This window comes from Gopherus flavomarginatus, chromosome 3 (genome assembly GCF_025201925.1).
Source record: "Gopherus flavomarginatus isolate rGopFla2 chromosome 3, rGopFla2.mat.asm, whole genome shotgun sequence".
NCBI classification, from domain to species: Eukaryota; Metazoa; Chordata; order Testudines; family Testudinidae; genus Gopherus; species Gopherus flavomarginatus.
Genome location: NC_066619.1, coordinates 181009489 through 181030063, shown reverse-complemented (window position 1 = coordinate 181030063; position 20575 = coordinate 181009489).

Sequence of the window (20575 nt, the reverse complement as noted above, 5' to 3'; positions counted from 1 at the left end):
AGCTACACTGATTGCTTGCCCTCATGGAACAAGTCCAGTAACCTATTGAGCATACCCAAAACTACCACGCCCAATTCCAGAAACTTCTGAGTATGGAGTGCTAATGGCACACCTGGCTGGCAATACTCCCCCCTTTCTCTACTGATCTTTCAAAGAGATATAGCCCTATGAGGAACACCTGCTGCAGCACACTTGTTTAGCAAAGTTGTGAAATCTGGGAAAGGTGCCCTTGAATTTTCCAGGAGCTTTGAGTCTATTACTGTCCCTCTAAGGCCTCTGTTCTTAAACCCACATATACGTGATTCAAATAAGGTGTGTGTGTGGAGGAGACACCAAAACCAAACATATATCCCCTTTAAAAGGTCTCAGGAAAAGAGCAGTTTTAACAGAATTCATAAGGCCCTTACCTCAGGGTCCTGGTTCAGAGCTCCCAAATTTAGAGTCAGCAAAGTCTCTGGCCCCGGTGGAGGCAGCTGGAAGCAGGCCTCCCAGGCAGGGCAGACAGCCTCTCAAGTCCCCTGGGTCTGAGTTCAAATGGCTAGCCTGAATCTTTGCTGGAGCCATAACTTCCATACTGCTTTTTTAAGTGTGCTAGCCTGGAATACATTAGAATGACTATCTACCTGGCTGGGAGTCATGCTCTCAGATATAATGTAAGCATACTGAGTCAGACTAGTCCCTGTAGCCTGAGGCACCACAACCTATATGGCTTCTAGCCTTCTCTCTCCTATTCAGCTTCCTCTTCCTGTTAAAATAGCTCTGCCCCAGGATGGGGTAGGGTGATCCTTTCTGTGCCCAGGCTTCCTTAAGGGATAAGGATACCATACATATCATATTTGCCAAAACTCCTAAACATTCATGCCACTATATGAGACTGCAGTTTTGCCTTGCAGGGGCTCATGGAAACTTTTTTCTTAGTTTGGGGGTTCACAATCCCAAATTCAAAACAAAACATATGAAATGGGATTGTTTCATCTAGCTTTGCACAGAAGCTATGTAAGATTGTGAAATTATTACTTATCATACTGCTTGTAAAATTGTACACAGAAGTCAGTAATGATAACAATTACAATAGGTAGATCAGTCTACACAGGATCTTAAACCTTTTCTTGGATAAATGGTGATGTAACAGCAGTGTCCTCTTGCATCAGAGGCCTGAGCTGGATGCTCCTCCAGTGAGCTTTATTCATTCTTTCTTACACATATGCCCTTCTAATAAGAATCACATATAGAATCAGAATAATGGACCATTTATTCCAATATCCATCTCTAGTCTGGCCATACTATCTGCTTGAGAGGAAGATGTGACCTTACCGTACCATAAAGTATCATAGTGCCTTCTAATGATAAATTTAAACAATGTGACTAAAATTAAATTAAATTAAAGCTGCGGTTCCTTCTCCATTCTTCTACTCTGGGTGAAAATTATATGTGATTCTCCTTGTGTTATTTGTGAAGGCAAGGTTAAAATTATCTGTAATGGGCAATTACAGAGTAATATGTCCATAGGGTAAATGTAGGAAGGCTTCCTCTTTGATCCTCGTATAAATATCTACCTTGATGTAAGAAGAGACCTTCCAAACTTATGGGGACATCTGGCCCCTTTAAAAATCATTTGGCAACTGCTGCTGTTATGTATACAGTATGTATGAACTGCCTCTATTTCAGGAGGGAGTTCAAATGACTCTACTATAAGAGGTCGTGTAGCTAAACAATACATTTATTTTCATTTCACCTTCTGAGTTTCAATCCAAACAAAATTCTGCCCCAGAAGAAATAGGAAGCACTTAGCTCTTTTATTTCCCAAGTTAAAAAAAAATCCTAAATGTGATTCATTAAAACAAAAAATCTATTTGTTATCAGGTCTTTTCCTGTGTCTCGCCAGGACCCGCTGATCTTCATTTATATAAGACTTTTTTTCATTTTTTAAACACATTGTCTGAGGCTCTGAAATCCCTTTACAAACATTAATTCATTTAAACTCAGCCTCCCTGTGACACAGGGAAATATTACTGTCCCCATTTTACAGGTGGGGAAACAAACACAGAGGTTAAATGACTTATCCAAAGACACACAGCAGGTCAGAAGCAGTAAGAGGTACTGGTTCTCCTGGGACATACCTAGTAATAATGGAACAAAGTTTAAATAAAAATAGAATGAAAACAAGAAATGAAAATGTAGGCTAATTTTCAGAAAAAGCCTTCTAACAGAGAAATAATTTCTAAAGGGAAATGATAGAAGCCACAATGCTTGGGAAATTTTACACAAGACTGTAAAACACCAAAAATGGGTTTTAGGAAATAATTGTGCATTGGCATGAAGATGGGCTAGATTACCTAATAAGTCATTTTAAATGTATATAGAATATTCTTTCACATAATAAATAAAATATTTCCCCACAAATCTTTCTTTCTTTCTTTCTTACAATGTTAGCATATTTTTTTGTTATTTTTTCATTTTTTCTCTACTACCAGGGAAAACACACAAAAACTCAGGAAGAAAAGAGAATGCAGTAGGTCTCAAAGGGAGGTTAAAAAAAGGACCCTGACTACTTGTTATTCATCCACATTCTTACCACTGAATTGCCACAGTCTTTCATTCACAAATGCTCAATCATTCTTGCATCAGAATAAGGTAGGTTGAACTGGTTTGGATATAATAAGAATAAATTTTCACCAAAACGTAACCCAAACCAAAGCTTTTTGAATGTTCAAAAGTGTTTGCACCGCTTTTCATTATCATCACTATTTTCCAGTTGTGAACAACTGTGAGCTTGTTTGTTCCAGCTGGATGAAGTGCTGACACACTATCAGAAAGACTGCTGCCAAGATATTTCTGACCCAAACACAAAGCAGAAGTACTAGAATCATAACAGAAAGCCTGTTCTTGTCAGACTTTCATCATAGGGACTCTGTCTGGGCAGATCTCCGTTTCCCTTTGCAGAAATGCTTGCTGCCTCTACATTTTCCCCTTAGAAACTGTGAAAAGAAATTCACAGTTTATTGTTTCTCCCAATTTTATTTTTATTGCTGTGCAATATATTCAGAGACAAAATCATTATAAAATACCATGCAAAGAGGCTATATTATCACGAATAAGCCACATATAAAATACAGCAAATTTGCATCCAATTATTCTTGTTACATTCCTTAGAGTTTAAGTACCCCTAATGTATCATATCCCAGAGTACCTGGTATTGAAAAACCAGATTCATTCCACTTAGATTAATAAAGGTATTTATGTTCCAGACTGTCACTGAAATCGTTGTATACAGTGTTGTTTTAGCCATGTCAGTCCCCAGATATTAGAGAGAGAAGGTGGGTGAGGTAATAGCTTTTATTGGACCAACTTCTGTTGGTGAAAGAGTGAGACAAACTTTCAAGTGAGAGACACAGAGCTCTTTCTTAGGTCAGTCCTGAAGAAGAGTTCTGTATAGCTCAAAAGCATCTCTCTCACTAACAGAAGTTGTTCCAATAAAAGATATTACCTCACCCACCTTGTCTTTCCATTGAACTCATCAGAAATCAGCCTAAATACCTTTGTGCATCTGGGCCCAATTATCCCAATATTGAGATAATTTCAGGTGAGACCAGAGCATGTAAACCAGGGTTCCTTTATTTCATCACCTCCAATATCTCCCAGAAATGTGTGACTTGTCATCTTGCTCATTTTCTCTGGTACCCAGTACATTTGTATCACAATCTTATGTTGCATCTCTAATACATTTGTCGAAACAGAACAAACATAATAGAGCCCTCCAGATCAACTGAATGTGCCCTTTTTCAATAACTTTTCTTCACTAAGCCAATGAATCAGAGACAATACTTTGTACAAATTTCCTCACACATTCTTAGTTTCCTTATTTAAAACTCGATTTGTTCAAAAACGAAGGGCTCTCCAGTTCTATCAACTTTAACGTTAGACTGAATGAGAAAGCTCCTTATCTAGAAAGAAAAGAAAGTTTAGCATGTTCTGTTTGTGTCTTAGCTCTGTAAGAGACATTACTTTATCATAATTAAAAAAAAGGAGAGAGAAGTATATCAACTCATTAAATTATATTCTATTTTTCCAGTCACTTCGGTTAATAAGGACAAAGTTTAAATTAGATCCAATGAGTGTATAGGGCACAGATTTGCTTTAACTGTACATTTTGATGACGTGAGAGTCATAGCCACTGTTGTGGGGAGAAGTTAAATTCAGATTTATGCTCATTGGTCCATAAAAATTGCATGAATTTTTTAAAAACAAAACCACTTTCTATTTCTACCCAATAACTGATGAGGAAGGCAAATTCCAAGTAAATATGGCCATTAACTAAGCAATGTGATGTTTTTCAGAACTGGAAGAGAGTCTCTACCATGTTCTAGAGATTTATGCAACAATTGTAAGATCATCTGAATGCTGTTATATATCACGAGAAAAAATTGTGATGGCTCTACTTGGGAATGGTAGCAAAATTAATAAGACTTGAAATGCAGCATAAGCTAAAGTATTACTCTAGAAGGCCTCATCAGTATCCAGGACACACTAAACAGTTGAGCAGCGTAACACTGAAATGATCAATTTGTAAAATTAGATTGTAAGTATTTTGATTTTATTCTCCTAGATAAAACCTGTCCTGTAGCAGATACTGTACACTTTCTCACTTAGATTTCTATAATGATCTCCTTGAAAAAACAATTAAAACATAACTTATATGAGATCAGTGGTCATGGGAGATGGTCACATTTTTTTCAACTTCTTTTTTGCGAGCTTTTTTCAAAGTTTTCTTTCCATTTTCAAACTAGTTCTAATAGTCATCGTGACTTCATATATCTTTAATTGGATATTAGGTTTTTCCCTTCAGTCTCTGAAACACCTAATGTTTTCCCTCTGAAAATATCAGAATAACTAGCCATGTATAATAAATACAAAGATATTTTAATTGACAAGGAAAACATTGAAATTTCTTCTTTACTGATCTGAATCACAAAGCACAAGAGGCATGTTCCTGAAGCCTCTCAGCCTTTCAAGTGAAACTAGAAAGTGAATCCTTAGAGGTAGCAATAATAATAAACAACAATAATAAAAACCTCCACCACACATGCAGGAAGGCATAGGGGTAAAGATGATCGGATATACTGATTAGACTTGACCTTCAAATTAAACAGCTTATGGAAGTAATGGAGTACATGTTTCTAGGTAATTGCTAATGCTGTAGGTTATTCCAAGCTGGCAAAATTACTGATTTTATATAACACTTTTTGTTTAATGAGTGGCTAAGATTTAAGTGTCTGACAGTTTGACATCTCTCTCATTTCCTTCAGAAACTGTGAAGGAAGAGGAATAACATTTTCTTTTGTAATGTGAAAAGCTGACACAGAGGTGTCAGACATTTCAGTTCAGCTAATCTTCCATAGAAAATGCAATGTTGTGTGGGTTCTGACTTCCCCAGGAGTTTATTGATCTCATGTTTGCCAGATAAACAAGTGACATCAGCACTGCAGCCTTTTCATGAGTAGGTAAAATGGCAGATCAGAGCTTAGTGCCCAGGTACAGGTATAGAGTAACAATCAAATTTTGTACTTATACTAGTATAAGGTGATATAGTTGCTTCAGCAGATTCAGAATACAGAATCCCTTTGTTTGGATAAATCCCTTATATCACCCACTAACAAACAGAAGACAACCTCACAAAACTGCTCTTTATAAATACCATTACCAAATTTTGTATAGTCACTGTGGGTCGCTGAGTGATGAAGTAGCCCAAGAAATTTGTTCAAACTGCAGTGGACAACCCCCTGTTTAATTGACTGAAGCTGAATGCAAGTATTTGGAAAGGACAGCTTCTTGAATATTTAAATAGACTATGTCAAGGCAGTAACAAATATTGTGTTACATTAGCATTAGTAATACAGTTTGTTATTTACAATTACAGGAAACAAAACAACCCTGTTCACTGCCTACAATACTTCCCAGGCTTTACTTTTTGCAGCCTATTAGCCCTTGTGTGGTATCCACTGCCTGCCCTTACTCTGGTAAAAGCTGCTAATTGATCAATAAAGGATCTATGCAAGCGACATACTGAGTAAGTCAATGGCTAGTAAAGAGCTGATTTCATACATCATGAATCTTATTAGTCATGTTTTTTATTGCCTTGTGCTATGAAGGGCGGTGACAATTCATTCTTTATAGCACTGAAAGGTGGGAGAAAAAGTTACATAAAAGTATATCATCATTAAATGGGCACCAGCATTACAAGGAATAAGACTGTATAGATTCATTGACAATGAAGTAAAACACAGTAGATAACTAGTTGCTGTGAGAATACATATTCATCCATCAGCAGGAACACAACATATGTCTACACACATTTTTCTTATGCATAACTCTCCACTTCCATTTAACATGTATACATTTCAGGGAGTTAAAGACCAAAATCCCAAATTCAGTTCCAGTAGGAAAAGGAAATGGATTAAATCCTGCTCATCACTCTCTCTAGCTACAAGTTGTTTCCAGAAGCAGAACGTGGCATAATTGCTGTCAGCTGAAAGTCAATATCAGCTTGAACCTCTGTCTCTGTAGACACAATTTCAGACTAGCTAGTTGCTGCCTTAATTTGCTTTATTTTACCACTTGATACAGGATCACTTTAATAGGAATTCATCATGACATTTTAAACACCATTTTATGTATCTATCTACATCACTGAATGTGGAAAGTCCACTCATGGTTATTTGTCTTTGTGGTGAAGTTATCTTCTTGTATTGGTGCTATGTGAGATTTTTTCCCCTCAGAACATTTGACTTTAATGGCTACTTTTCCCAAGTAAAAGACCTTTAGTTTATATGTCCTTCTGTTCTTTGATGCTAGGCGCACATTTTCTGATTGGTTGGTTTCATTAGGTTGCTAGTTTTGTTTGTGGATTTTGTACAAAGTCAATTTCTTCAGCAGCAATGCTGCAGTTTGATATGGAAATGATATTGTGCTCCTACCTCAGGAGTGAAATTCATTTTGATTGCTTCATATCCATGCACCATTCCTTTCTGCAAATGTTTTGTTTCCTGTTTTTTGTTTTTATTTCAGTTAGGCTTTCTATTGCCTGTTTCACATATGTCCTTTCATTTATGTAAGTGTGTTCATTACAGACCAGATTTTCCAACTCTTGCTCACCTTGAGTAACAAGTACTCACACATGTATTCCCATTAGTATGTACTGAGTCACTGAGCATCTGTCTACACTGCACTCTGAGTTGTGACTGCAGCTCAGATAAATACACCTGCACTAGTTTTTAGCCATACTAACATGGCTAAAAATAGCAGTGTAGATGTGTGGCATGGGCTTCAGCATAGGTTAGCAATGCTGGTACATATCTAGGGTTGCTGGTGGGCTTGTATAGCCTGCACTGAAGCCTATACTGCTGTGTCTTCTTTGCTATTTTTAGCAATGCTAGCATGAGTAGGTCTACCCAAGCTGAAATCACACCTTGGTGCAGTATAGACATACCTTCAGTGTGAGATGGATGACAGAATCCAACCTGATGGTGGGAGAACTTTCTCTTTCACTTTTAGGCACTCATTAAACAGCAGAAATAAATTTAAAGAACCTCTTCCTTCCCCTTTCTAAAAACAGAGTCAAAGATTTACCTTAAAATTCATGGAAAGATGAAAAGAGGCAAAACAGGATTATTTGGGGATGCCAGGACACTCTGTTTCCTTACTTTCACATCTGAAACGATAGCATTTATAGTAATGTTACCTTAAAAATATATTTTTCTATTATTGTCAGTGTAAATAAATCTCCATATGTTATTAAGGGTGTAGTACATTTGCCAAGATGAAAACCAAAATTACAATCTTATCTTCATTTGAATTAAGGCACTTTACACTGTTTTGGCGGTGTATGTGTAGATATTACACCTATATCAAGGCCCCTTTACACTTCAGTGTAAAAGACAATCAAACCTTTAAACCTGAAAAGCAAAGAGACTGGTTGGATAATCATGTTAAATTTTAGGTGCTGATTCAGATCAGATGGAGGGTCTCTCCATTATTAGTCAAATTCCCCTGGGGTATTTTGTTGCTCACAATAGTAGCCATGAAGACAGAGGTGTGTGCGTGCGTGTGTGTGTGTGTGTGGGGGGGTGGTGATGGAGGGTGTTTGGTCCTAATGGAAATGAAGGCATTTTGTGAATGTGAGACAGCTGTTTAAGGGTTGCGTTTATTTTGTTTATCTTTTCACTCTATAGTGCCAGTGAGGGTTTATGAACAGGGAAATGCACTAGAGTAACGTGTTATAAGGAAGTTCCTATTACAAAATCTAGATCTTGAATCAATAGTGTTGATTGTTATAAACTGGTATATTTGACTGGCGGAGAAGTCCCTGTATACTTGAAATTACTCTTGGCCCTTATTTGGGGTATGTGGTGTGTAGTGGTAGGGTGGGAGAGTTATGGGTAATGCACAACCAGGCCTAAGCAAATAGACCAAAATGACTTTGAACTGAGTGAGCCAGGATTTCTTTGTGCTAAGCCCCTAGCATTAACACTTATGGCAGAGAACTTGTATGCACCGGTGTCCCAATCAAACCAATAGGCACTTAAACCTAACAGTTTATTCAGAGAAAGAAAGCAATATTTTTTTACAAAGTAATATTTTGTAAACAGGAAAGAAATTAAAAAGAAAACCTACGTATATATCAAGATACAGTCATGGTTAATAATGTCCTGCAACGACCCTTGGGGATTATTAGAAAAGAGGAGAATCATACAATTTCTAAACTACAGGGTCAAGATGGAAAAGCAAAGGTTGGTGATGTGTTGATGCTGTTAAAGCTCACTCTCAAAACTGGCCAGTCTCATGTTAAGTCTTATTCTTACAAATTTCAAGACCGTCCCTGCATTGCTAGAATACAGAAGGTAGGCAAAGCAGAAGATTTGTGGGATTTAGTGCACCTGGCATTGGTGTTGATGGGTCAACCAACTTAGCAGACCTGAAGAAAAGCTCTGTGTGGCTTGAAAGCTTGTCTCTCTCACTAACAGAAGTTGGTCCAATAAAAGATATTACCTCAACCTACCTTGTCTCTCTAAGCTTAGCAGTTGGCATTTTACCAATGTTGCAATTATTGGTTTGGAAGTGCTGGTAGATCTTAAAGAATTTTTTTTTTAAACAAAAATGCTACCTTTTGGGTTGGTCGAGTGTTTGCATCTGTCAACGTTCACAATGCCCCTTTAAAGTGACCAATTTGGAGTGAAGACATGGGGTGGACAGTTTTATTGTAGATTTGAGATCGTGCTCCACTGAAGTCAATGTGAGCTTTACTATTGCCTTCAATAGGAACAGTTCCAGACCTTTTGCAAGTTGGGCAAACAAAATGCTGTTTTCTCTTTTTAAAATTGTATTTTGATGTAGCTACCTGCTTTTTCAGCTTAATAGGAGTGTTCCTGTAGCCATGGAAGAAATGGTGACATCTGCAAGCAGTAGTCAGCTTAGGCACGCTGGCATTATGCCAGTTTAAAGCTCTAGGAGGCATCATGTACCAGCCACACCCAGTAATTTGTCTGACAGGTGTAAACTGATGTTTTAGCTGTAAAAACCATCACAGCCCTGGGTTTTTTTTCCCCTTTCCACTTCTTGAGACATGTTGCTTTTCAATTTGTCAGTAAAAATGCCAATACCAACATACCTGCAGTAACCCAAAAAGCCAGGTTTGGAATGGAAGGCAGATTTTCAGAGATAAAAGTGAACACTTGTTGAGAAAAGAGGTTATTTATTTATTGAATAATAAAATAAGACAGCAGTTTGTAGCACAAGGAATAGAGAGAAGTTTCTTACAGTTAAAAGCAGTTTTGCTATAATCACTGCAAATGACTACCTTGTCAGGTTGCATTGCTTAATCTGTAAATCATCGATGGCATGGTTTGTGCTTTTCAGTCTTTATTCTTTTCTTTTAACCTCTTCTGTCTGCCCTTCAGAGTGGTACTAGATGCTAAAATTTGAAAACTAATAGTACCTGCAGGTATAGTACCTATGAATATACCTGAGATTCTATCAGCAAGGAGTGGCTGGATTGATACAAAACAGCAAGACAGTTCTTGAGCATAAGCACCACTGTATATGCTTTAAGGGCCCTGCAGTCTTAAGTGAGCCAATAACTCATATGCTGGTCCAGTCCTTGGAGAGAGGAGTCAAACTCCACTCAGCAATAAAACAATATCCCTCTCATACACTAACAGCAGAATCACAAGGAGAAGACACTCATGACCCAAGTTTCCCCCTTCAGCACATTGAAATCTTTGCTGTCTTGGGGCAACTCATGTTGTCCCTAATGAAGAGAAAGGAATTAATGTTGCAGGCAATTAAGAAAGTAATGGTGATTCAGCAGGTGACACTCTTCCCTTGAAATCAGTGCAGCACTGATGGTTCAGCATAGTGTTAGGGGAGCTGTTCTACTGGAGGTTTATCATTCAGATCAGATGCAAATAGGGCTCTTTGTCACTTGTCATCACTAAAGAGCTCTCAGCCATTTCTGTACATCTTTTGTCAAATCATTTTGACACAATCATAAATACTGAATTCTGTTGCATAAGCTGAGAACAGAAGAAAAGAACTAAATCAAGTGTATTTACTGTAAATAATGTGCCCAGCTCATCATGACTTAAGGATTTAGGCTGGAATTTTCAAAGACACCTAGGGGAGTTACGTGCTCAAATCCCATTGAAATTCCATAGGAGTTGGGCACCTCCCCTAGGCTACTTTGAAAACCCCCAATCCCAAGCAACGTGATAAGGTCTTTTGGGTTAATATTCCGAGCATTGTCCACTCCCATTGACTTAAATGGAGTTCTTGCTCAGCAGCAGGCATGACTGGGCCAAAATAAGAGAATGATTTACAATATAATTCCATCATGACATAATGTCTATTTCTGTCTGGGCCCAATCTGAATGCCCTGATCCCTCTTCAGTCCTATTTGTGGGATGTGCCCAGCACCTTACAGGTTATATTTCTTAGTGTGCAAATGAAGATTAGAAGTGAAATAATTTCTGATGTTCTACAGAAGTTCATTCTCCCACCCAGTGATTTAATAGTATCTTAATGCTTAATGTATGGCTAGACATTTAGTTCCATTCTAGAGATCCAGGCCCCACTAAAGTCAATGGAGGTTTGAGTTTGACTCAAAGTTCTGTGAGGCCAGAATTTCCAGCTAGATGTGTAAGAATTTATAGTCAGATCTGTAGGTTTCAGCTATATTTTACAATGATCACCATACAGGTCTTTGAAAATGGTATAAATCCTGCAAGATACTGGGATGCTCTCTACTCACATTGAATGGAAATGTAGGGTTCTCAGTTTCTCTTCGAAGGTATTTAGTAGATTCAAGCACATTGTCTAATGATACTGATGTCCAGGAAACTTAGAACTTCACTTGCCCTGCCAGAAGGGAGCAGTTTATAGGGACTGAATGTTACTCAATGCAATTTGCTCTGCAGCAGCAGCGAACTCCTACAGGATATACAGAATACCAGGAATGCATAACCAATGTAAATCAGAGCTGATTTTAGTGTAACAATGAATGCTGGCTACTCTTCCCTCCCACCTCCAAATCCCCAGTTCTTGTGCTTTTAAATTGGAAATAAAGAGCAGAAAATATTTTACTGTCAGAGGATGAATGTCATACTTGGCAATGTTTCTACTCCTGGCTCCATAATAGACCGGGTGAGGAGATTTGAATACTACCAACACTTGTATGAAGTTGGCAGGGAGGCCTGCTTAGATTATTTAATGATGTGTGCTTTGCAGTTAATGAGCCGTTCCTCAATTTTGTCTGCATTTAGTGGAAGCACAAGAAGTTACTTTGAGAAGTTCATTTGTCATGATGGTATGAATGCTTTGCTCTGTGCCTACTACTGTACAATCATAATACCAGACGTAAATGTATAAATTTTCAGTTTAAAAATTAATTCTTCATGCTCCTTTACAGAACTGCCATATTAATAAAAGTCAGTCATGCTGTTTTAATGTTCTCTCATAAGAATATTCTTTTCCTACAAGTTGCTGATCTGCACTGTCTATTAATACAAGTCTCAAATAATTTTGAGACCTAGTCATGAGGCTTACCTTTCTTTTCTGTGGTAACTTTTAAAACTAGCAATATGCCTACGACTGATTTGGCATTAGACTGAATTGCAGTTACTTCCTTAGTACAAGTCAAATGGCATTGACTTAAAATGCAGGTATATTTCTCACGACTCACCTTTAGTCACTGATGTATGCTGGCATCTTTACTTAAGGGGGATTATCCCTTTGACAGGTGCCTATAATTGTGTCATCTATGTTTTACTCATAGGTGTTGAGAGAAAATATAGATTCTTCAAATCCTTCCCCTCACCACCTTCAAATTCTGTTGCTACAGGTTTTCTATAGCAGCGGCTCTCAACCTTTCCAGACTACTGTACCCCTTTCAGGAGCCTGATTTGTCTTGCATACACTAAAGTTTCACCTCACTTAAAAACTTCTTACTTACAAAAATCAGACATTAAAATACAAAAGTGTCACAGTACGCTATTACTGAAAAATTGCTTACTTTCTTATTTTTACCATATAATTATAAAATAAATCAATTGGAATATTAATTTTGTACTTACATTTCAATGTATGGTATATAGAGCAGTATAAACAAGTCATTGTATGTATGACATTTTAGTTTGTACTGATTTCACTAGTGCTTTTTATGTAGGCTGTTGAAAAACTAGACAAATATCTAGATGAGTTGATGTACCTCCTGGAAGACCTCTCAGTACCCGCAGGGTATACACACCCTTGACTGAGAACCACTGTTCTATAGGGTATTCAGATTTCTTTCCACTAGAAAGTACTTTTGATTAAGGAGGAAAAATGTTGACTGTTTTACTAGCAGATGTAGTGCATGGCGTAATCCAGTGGGGACCCAATCAGGGATTGGAGCCTCTAGTTACTATGGCAATAGGAATAATAAAATACACTCACAATGAAGTTATCTTCCTGTACAGATGACCCATGAAAGTTTTGTGCCCCACTTAAGCCTTTAACACAAAGCTAAAGTGTCATTCAGTGTCCTCCGTGCACTGGAGCAAATTTCACCCTAAAACGTGTTGAGCAATGATACATGCAACTATAAAACAAAAAATGGAGCCAGGAGACAAAAATTCTAACTAAAGCAAGAATTCTAACACCTAGAGTTTAGGGAAGCTGCAAAATCAAGGAGGAAAAGAGATTGCTCTTTGTCGAGTGAAACACTTCAAAGAAATAAATGGAGACCAACAAAATGTTGACATTTGAGTCAAAATGAGCTCAACTACTTCTCCTATTCTTACATAAATAGAATGGTACAAAGCTATTTTCATCACAGCTATGAAAAACATCAAATATTACTGCCTTGATTACAGTAATACATTTGTAGTGTGACATGAACTATTGCAAAATAGAGTATGAAAGAGAACAAATAAACAAGAAGCTTTAGAAAAATAGGGCCACAACTTTCCAATCCTTAGGCAAAACTGAGAGCACCTCACTGCATCATAGTAATGTGTGCACATATGCACATACATGCTTTGAGGCTCTGTCTGTATAGTATGTTGTTCTATTGGGATAGACTCATTCAAGGTCCCATATCTGAAATCCTAAATCAGAATTGTTCATGAGACCAGAAAACCTATAGATACAAAGATTTATCTTCAAGGCACCATATTTATTTACAGAGATCTTCTTTCCATCACTGTGTTCTGGTTACAATTATAAAGTCAATAATATATTATCAGTTACCACATCACAGCATTTAAGCTACTGCCATTATCTACTATTTAATATGTAAAGAAATAACAGGAGAATTTCAGATGCCCTGGCATAGTAACTGTTGGTAAATAAATTGGAAATTTGTTTTGTTTAATTTTTCTGGTGCTACTTCTTGGAATTTTTTCTAATTCTTAGAATCTAAGAAAAAGTGAAAGTAGTCCACTGACTAGAGAGGGAAAGTAAGAAACAGGATTGGGATTCAGAAAATTAGGTTTTGATTCTTGGAACTGCCACAGTCTTCTATGACCTGGGCAAGTAGCTTAGCTTCACAACAGTGATGTGGGGCTAAATCTATTAAGTTTATGAGGTGTTCAGATACTACAGTGGTCAGCACCAGAGAAGACACTGTAAATAGAATAATAATTTGGCCTGGAAGATGGAATATAGAAAAGGAGAAGCAAAAAAAGATGGGAAAATAAGGAAAGAGGACAGACTTGTCTGAGTTAGAGACACTGACCTTTTAATCTCTCTGTTTCTTTGCACTCTCCTGATGATGCACAAGACTAGAGGGTAGGATTTTCAAAAGAACTTGAAGTTGTTAGGTGCTCAATGTCCATTGACATTTTGTGTGAGCTGGGTGCCTAACTCTCTTAGGCACTTTTGAAAAATCCCACCTGGAAGGTATTGCTCCTGTCTAGCTAAAACCCTATGTGCTCCCATTTGTGTGTATCATTTCTGTTAAAAACCAGTCTTGAAATATATATGAATATAATAGGCAGTAGAAAATACTTAAATATGTTTCAATAACTAATGAATATATAGTGCTTGCCCATCCTAAAGGGGAGGCATATTAACAGCATGCTCAAACAAAAATACTTATGAATTTAAGAACGCACAAAGTATTCCTCTTTAAAATATACTTTGTGCGTTCTTAAATTCATAAGTATTTTTGTTTGAGTGTGCTGTTAATATGCCATCCTTTAGGATGGGCAAGCACTATGTATTCATTAGTTATTGAAACATATTTAAGTATTTTCTACTGCATATTATAAAATATTTGAGAATAACTTAAGGGTTAATGTTAGGTACTAAAAACTGTCAAAGCTCTTACATGTCTTATTACTCTTTGTATTGTAACTTCTTGAGCAGGTAAGGTTTTATGACTGTTGCTACTGAATAATATCTTTCATATTAACTTTAATAAAGAGCTATCACTTAATAACTGTTAAAGCATGCAAGCTCATTGACTCTCATGCTGTTTATAACAACTACACAGGTTACAACTGATCGTCCTAATCATTTGAAGGATATTAATACACCTATAAATAAATGTATACGACTTGAAGAGTTGAGCGCATCCTTCAAATGATTAGGACGATCAGTTGTAACCTGTGTAGATGAAATAAGGGAAAGGCTCAGTCTTCCCTCTCACTTATATTTTGAGAGGCTTCTCTTCTTCTCCTCCTTGCCCACTGACCCTTTAAAACACATTTATTTCAAATAAAAGAACTTCCTGACTGATATTTAGTCTTCTTTCCTCCACTTGCTGAGCTGTTTATGTTGCGAATAGTTAGGTCATAAACTGTTGCAGAGGGAAACAGTTCCTACAAAAAGAATCAATGAAGCAACAAGGAAATTGCAATATAGCAAAAATAAATGTCCTTGAAGCAAATTCTGACCTTCAATACAAGCACACACACCGCCAGGTAGAAACAGTGGAAAGTTGAGGGGAGAGGAAGATGGGGTCCTCCATGATCTACACCATCTATACCAACAATTTTTTCTATTTCTTTCCTTTTCTAGTTCATTAGAAGTGAATGTTGCTCCCTCTATAGTTTATGAACACTACTCCTGTCATTGGCCAGAGTGGACCATTTGATAATTTCACCCTTCCCCTCATGGCTCAGGGCACTACATCTGTAGCTTTCTCAGCTGGGAAGTTATGGATCACGTTCAGGATAGTGACTCGGGTGACTTTGGGAAAACTTTCATTGATTTCAATGGAAGTATAGCATGAGTAAAGTGTGAATGTGGGTTACAGTATTTGGCACTTCATTTGCTTTTGTATTGTATTTGAAAAATATTTTTTCCTTATAAGAGTGAAATTATGGCCTTTCACTCCAATTAATCTAAGCAGCATATTAACATTTCATTTTATATGCCATTTAGCATATACGTAACAGAAGTAATTTTACACACCTCACAGCTTCTGTCCAAAAAATCAGTGTTCAGCTATTTGTTATTTGTTGGGAAAATGCTAATCATCATTAAAGATTCAAGTTACTCTTTCTCTCACAAATTTTCCATTTTGTTTGGCTCACACAGCATTGGCATTCATCTCTACTACTGTGGAAATCTTGCAAGTAGAAAACTTTTTTCTAAGAATTTTGTAATACTAATTTCTTATGATATATTATTGTCATTGCAGAGAACTCGTTTTTAGGAGATCGTTTTCAGCTATCTTCTGTGGAAAATCTAACAAACAAGACATGTAATTTGTAAACAAGAAAGTTCTGCTCAGGGCTTTATATTTCCATTCACCACCAAAACCAAAAAGGCAGTAAAATGAATCCACAGTCCCACAGAAACTGGTTCTGATATTCATAAAGGTGTTTGTCTCAGGTTCACATTAAAAAGCATTATATAAACAAAGAAGTCAGTTGATAACTCACTTGCCTATAACTTTCAGGACATCCCCAACAGCAGAGCTTGTTTCTTTCCCAGTCTGTCTTCCACTTAAAAAACAGCAGGGCTTATATACTTCCCTGCTTTCTCAGCCTGTCTTTCCCCAAGTCAGGTCTCCAACTTAACCTTTGGAGGGACATTTCCCAGCAATGGATCATGGATCTCAGAAAGAGGCTGGTTACCTATCTTAGGCCCCACCATCATAACATGCAAACAAGTTTGTAGACTTGGAAGAAATGCTTGTGGTGGTGTTAGTTTTTGGTTCTACCAGGTTCTGGATAGAGGGAGCTGTGCTAGAGGCAGGAGAATTTGCTTACTGCCTTGATCTCCATCTAGAGTCAGTTTTTGAGGCAGAGTTCTTCCCTTGTATTTTCAGGCATTGATGTTGGCCTGTGATTCCTGAATGAAGAGATTGCCTGCATATTGGTTCCAGAACTGGTAAATGTCTGAATAAAGCAAGTTACATTTACAAGCTATTCATTCTCCAGAAGATTCATTTCTCCTCCATTGGAAAACCAACCTGCAATGCCCCATATCAGCTACCATTTGGCAAAGGGCTGACACTGCTGTCAGAAACAGGATGTTGATCTCAGAAGAAGAGCAATGTTATCATTATTTTATTGTTCCTTAATGTTTGCATAGTTCTTTAGACATGTAAAAGACTAAATAATACTATTATGTTTTTAAAATGTCACCAGTCCCCAAACTTGTATGTGGTAAATACTGAGTTCTACAGTCATCTGTCAACTTCTTTTGTCCACCAGTCTGCCTAGTGGTGGTTAGAATCTTTTTCCATTACTCAGCACAGAATCACAGAGGCATTATTAGAGAAAGGAGAAAACTACTGTTTCAACAATGTCATTTAAAAAAAATGCAGTGTAAATTTTTCTAAGGAGTGACAACATGAAGAATGATGGAAATTTTAATGTGTGATGCCAATCTCCCTACCACTGTCTATCCTAAGCCCTGGAACCATTTAAATGAAATACTTTATGTGACTAAAATGCATTCCTGATGTATAATGAACTGAAGCTCTTGTTTGTATGACACATCTATAATTTCTAATATTAGGTTTAAGCCCATCTGCTTTTAGGACCAAATTTTGTCCTGACTTAATCCTGTGTCTTGTCATTGCCTTGATGGGGAAAATTAGAAGCAGATTTCATCCTGATAAAATTTTTGCCTTCATTTTTGAAAAATTAAATCAGTCTGAATTGATTTTTGTAAAGTCTTCATTTTTTAAAGAAACCAAATGGTAGAAAACCTGTGTGGAAAGGTGTAAAGTACCACTGTTATGCTATGATAACATCACAAACTAAAGTAAAAAAAAATAGCAGACTACTGTTACAAAATCTATAAAAGATTTGCTTAAGCACTATTAAGAACCGTGAACAGATTCCCAAACTAAAAGAACACACCAGCAACAAATTATTTTTCAGCAGATAACTCAGGCCATGTCTATACTACACAGTTACTTTGGTATAACTACGTCACTTATGGGTGTAGACAGCGCTATGTTGGTGGGTGAGCTTCTCCCGTTGATCTAGCTACCGCCTTTTACGGAGATGCAGCTGTGCCAATACAGAGTTTGTAGTGTAGTCCTGCCCTCATACATAAAAGAGTGAGGCCATCTCATAATTTTTAAGGTAAATTCTTAAAGCAAACTATTCTTTCTACAGAAAGCCACTCAGATTATCCATTCATAGTATGTATTTCCCCCCAACTGAATGATCTGACTTAGCATTTATAGAATTCACAATTACCATTGTATTTAAAAGGATATTCTGTTGATTTGAACTAGAAAAATGATAGCAGACTATCTTGGATTTCTGACTTAGTTCAGATATTGTTCTGTCATAGTTTGTGAGCATTGCCACAAATAATTATGAATTCAAATGACTGGTAGGTCCTCTAAGTCTCCTCAAATGATATTTAAGTTGGGGTTACTGAAACGGGAGCTTCCATGGCATGGTGTACATAAAATAGACATAACAGCAGAATTAATAACCAGTGTGGAAAGAGAAGTTGGCACAGGATCAACTGCTAAAAGTGATAATGGACATGACTGTGGAATGGAAGAATTCTGACACCGCAGAAATTCTGCGTCCATATGTTCTGGATGTGAAATTTTTATACTTACAATTTATTCATCCATGAAGGTGCTGAAGCTTCTGCTAAAAGCAGCTGAAGATATTTGTCTGGTATGTTTTCTGGATACAATATTAATCTTCTATTAGCAATGATTACTGCAGAAATTGACTTAGGGTCGTAGCATTGTTACAAGCTAGAGCTGTTGGTTTAAAACCCTCTTCTTTTTGGCTCATATCTCTCATCAGATACCTGTACTTGTTCTTGTGCCACCTGTATCAATTTTTGATGAATGCAGTATATTGTAATGGGTATGCAAGTGTTTGCAAGCATTAGAAGGGCTGGAGATTCCCCAGCAGAGGAGTGAGCTGCAAATCAAAAAAATAGTAAGTAGTTAGCTGGATGTTCATAAACAGAGGAATTGTCATGATGGTTTAGTTTCACTGTGTGGACAAATATTTCATAAATCCTTGGCAGTTGATGGTATGGTGCTCATTTGGTATGGCCCATACTATCCATCACAAAGTAAGTTTCAACCTCACAGTGAAGTCTCTCCCTTCACTCTCTTCCCCCCCCCCCACCCCATGCCATTTTGGCAAGTTCATGAGATATGACCGTCAATCTTTGGTTAAGGAGGATTTGATAGAGATTCCATTCAGACCCAACCTTTTAATTTAGCTTTATGTAGTAGTCCTGCCATGAGTCCCATCTGGTATCTAGAAAGCAAAAGTGTGAGATGCCAACTCTGAGTTATCTTGGACACTGGGAGGACCTTTACTCTTCCAAAGCACTATGCACTTAATCTTCTTTCCTTTGAAGTCAAAAGTAAAATACCTAATGACCTCAATGGTGCAGGATCACACACTATGTCCTGTAGCATCCTGGATTTTTTGACCAGGATTTACAATGAAATTATGATTTCCTTTTGAGATTCTGGCAATGAGTTGAAAGTGTATGCTTTTGAATTAATTGATATTGTAAAGCTGAACATAAAATTGCAGATTCAGCCTAATTGTTATAACCATTCAAAACCTCAAGAAAACTGCCTACACTTATGATACAGTACAAATCATTTTGAAAAAAATATTGTCCAGGAATTGTCTATTTCAATAAAATGTGGGTAAAGTTAAAACTAAACATCTCAACACTTTGAATTAGACTTAAAATTACATGTTTATATATATTTTTCTCTCTGGCTCTCTCTTTCACCCACACATTTGATAAGACAAATTACTATAAAACATGTTTAGTTATCATATGAAGGGCATACATGGACTATAAATATTATATGCTAAGTTTACTTTTCTAATATAGGAACAGTAGATGCATTGATCTATAGAAATTACCCCTGCAGAAATTACTTCCTGAATTGTTAGGACTCCAGTTTTACCTCTCTGAAGTTTAGGAAACTATAGTTCTGAGAGCCTAAAGATGTACTGAATACTTTCACATCTTGCAGAGCTCTCACCACATGAATGCACCTGGTTATCAAAATTCACCACATATTTTAAGTTCTCTGTTTCCAGAGGGCTCCTCCCTTCACTTCATTTGATCCAGAGAAATATGCACTAAGTCTACAGTTATTACTTCCTAAACTCTTTTAAGCATAGCTGGTTTCCAGTTAGCCTCATGGAGCTGTGCACATGGTACAGATTATCTGAGTATCTTTGACATACCTCAGCTTCATTGGAGAACCTAGGGTGCCTACAATTTACATGTAAGTTGAGAGTGGAAGTCCAGAGTTTTCTGCATCATGGGAAATCAGGATTATTTCACAGGATGAAAATTAGATCCTGTATGTATTGAATCCCAGAAGCCTGTGCAGCATGAGTAGCTCGTATCAGGAGTTTCTGTTGGATAGGGGTTCTAAATTTCTTATGTGAGTTGTCTTTTAGCTGACTGAAGTTTGTATGCTTGGAAATAAATGACTATAGATTCTACAGTTCCTATATTTTTAATTGGTCCTCTTTGAAATGGAAGCACATTGCAGTAACATGCATAAAGTCATACACAAAAAAACCCATCATCCTTGATTCTCTGCTGTTGGTATTCA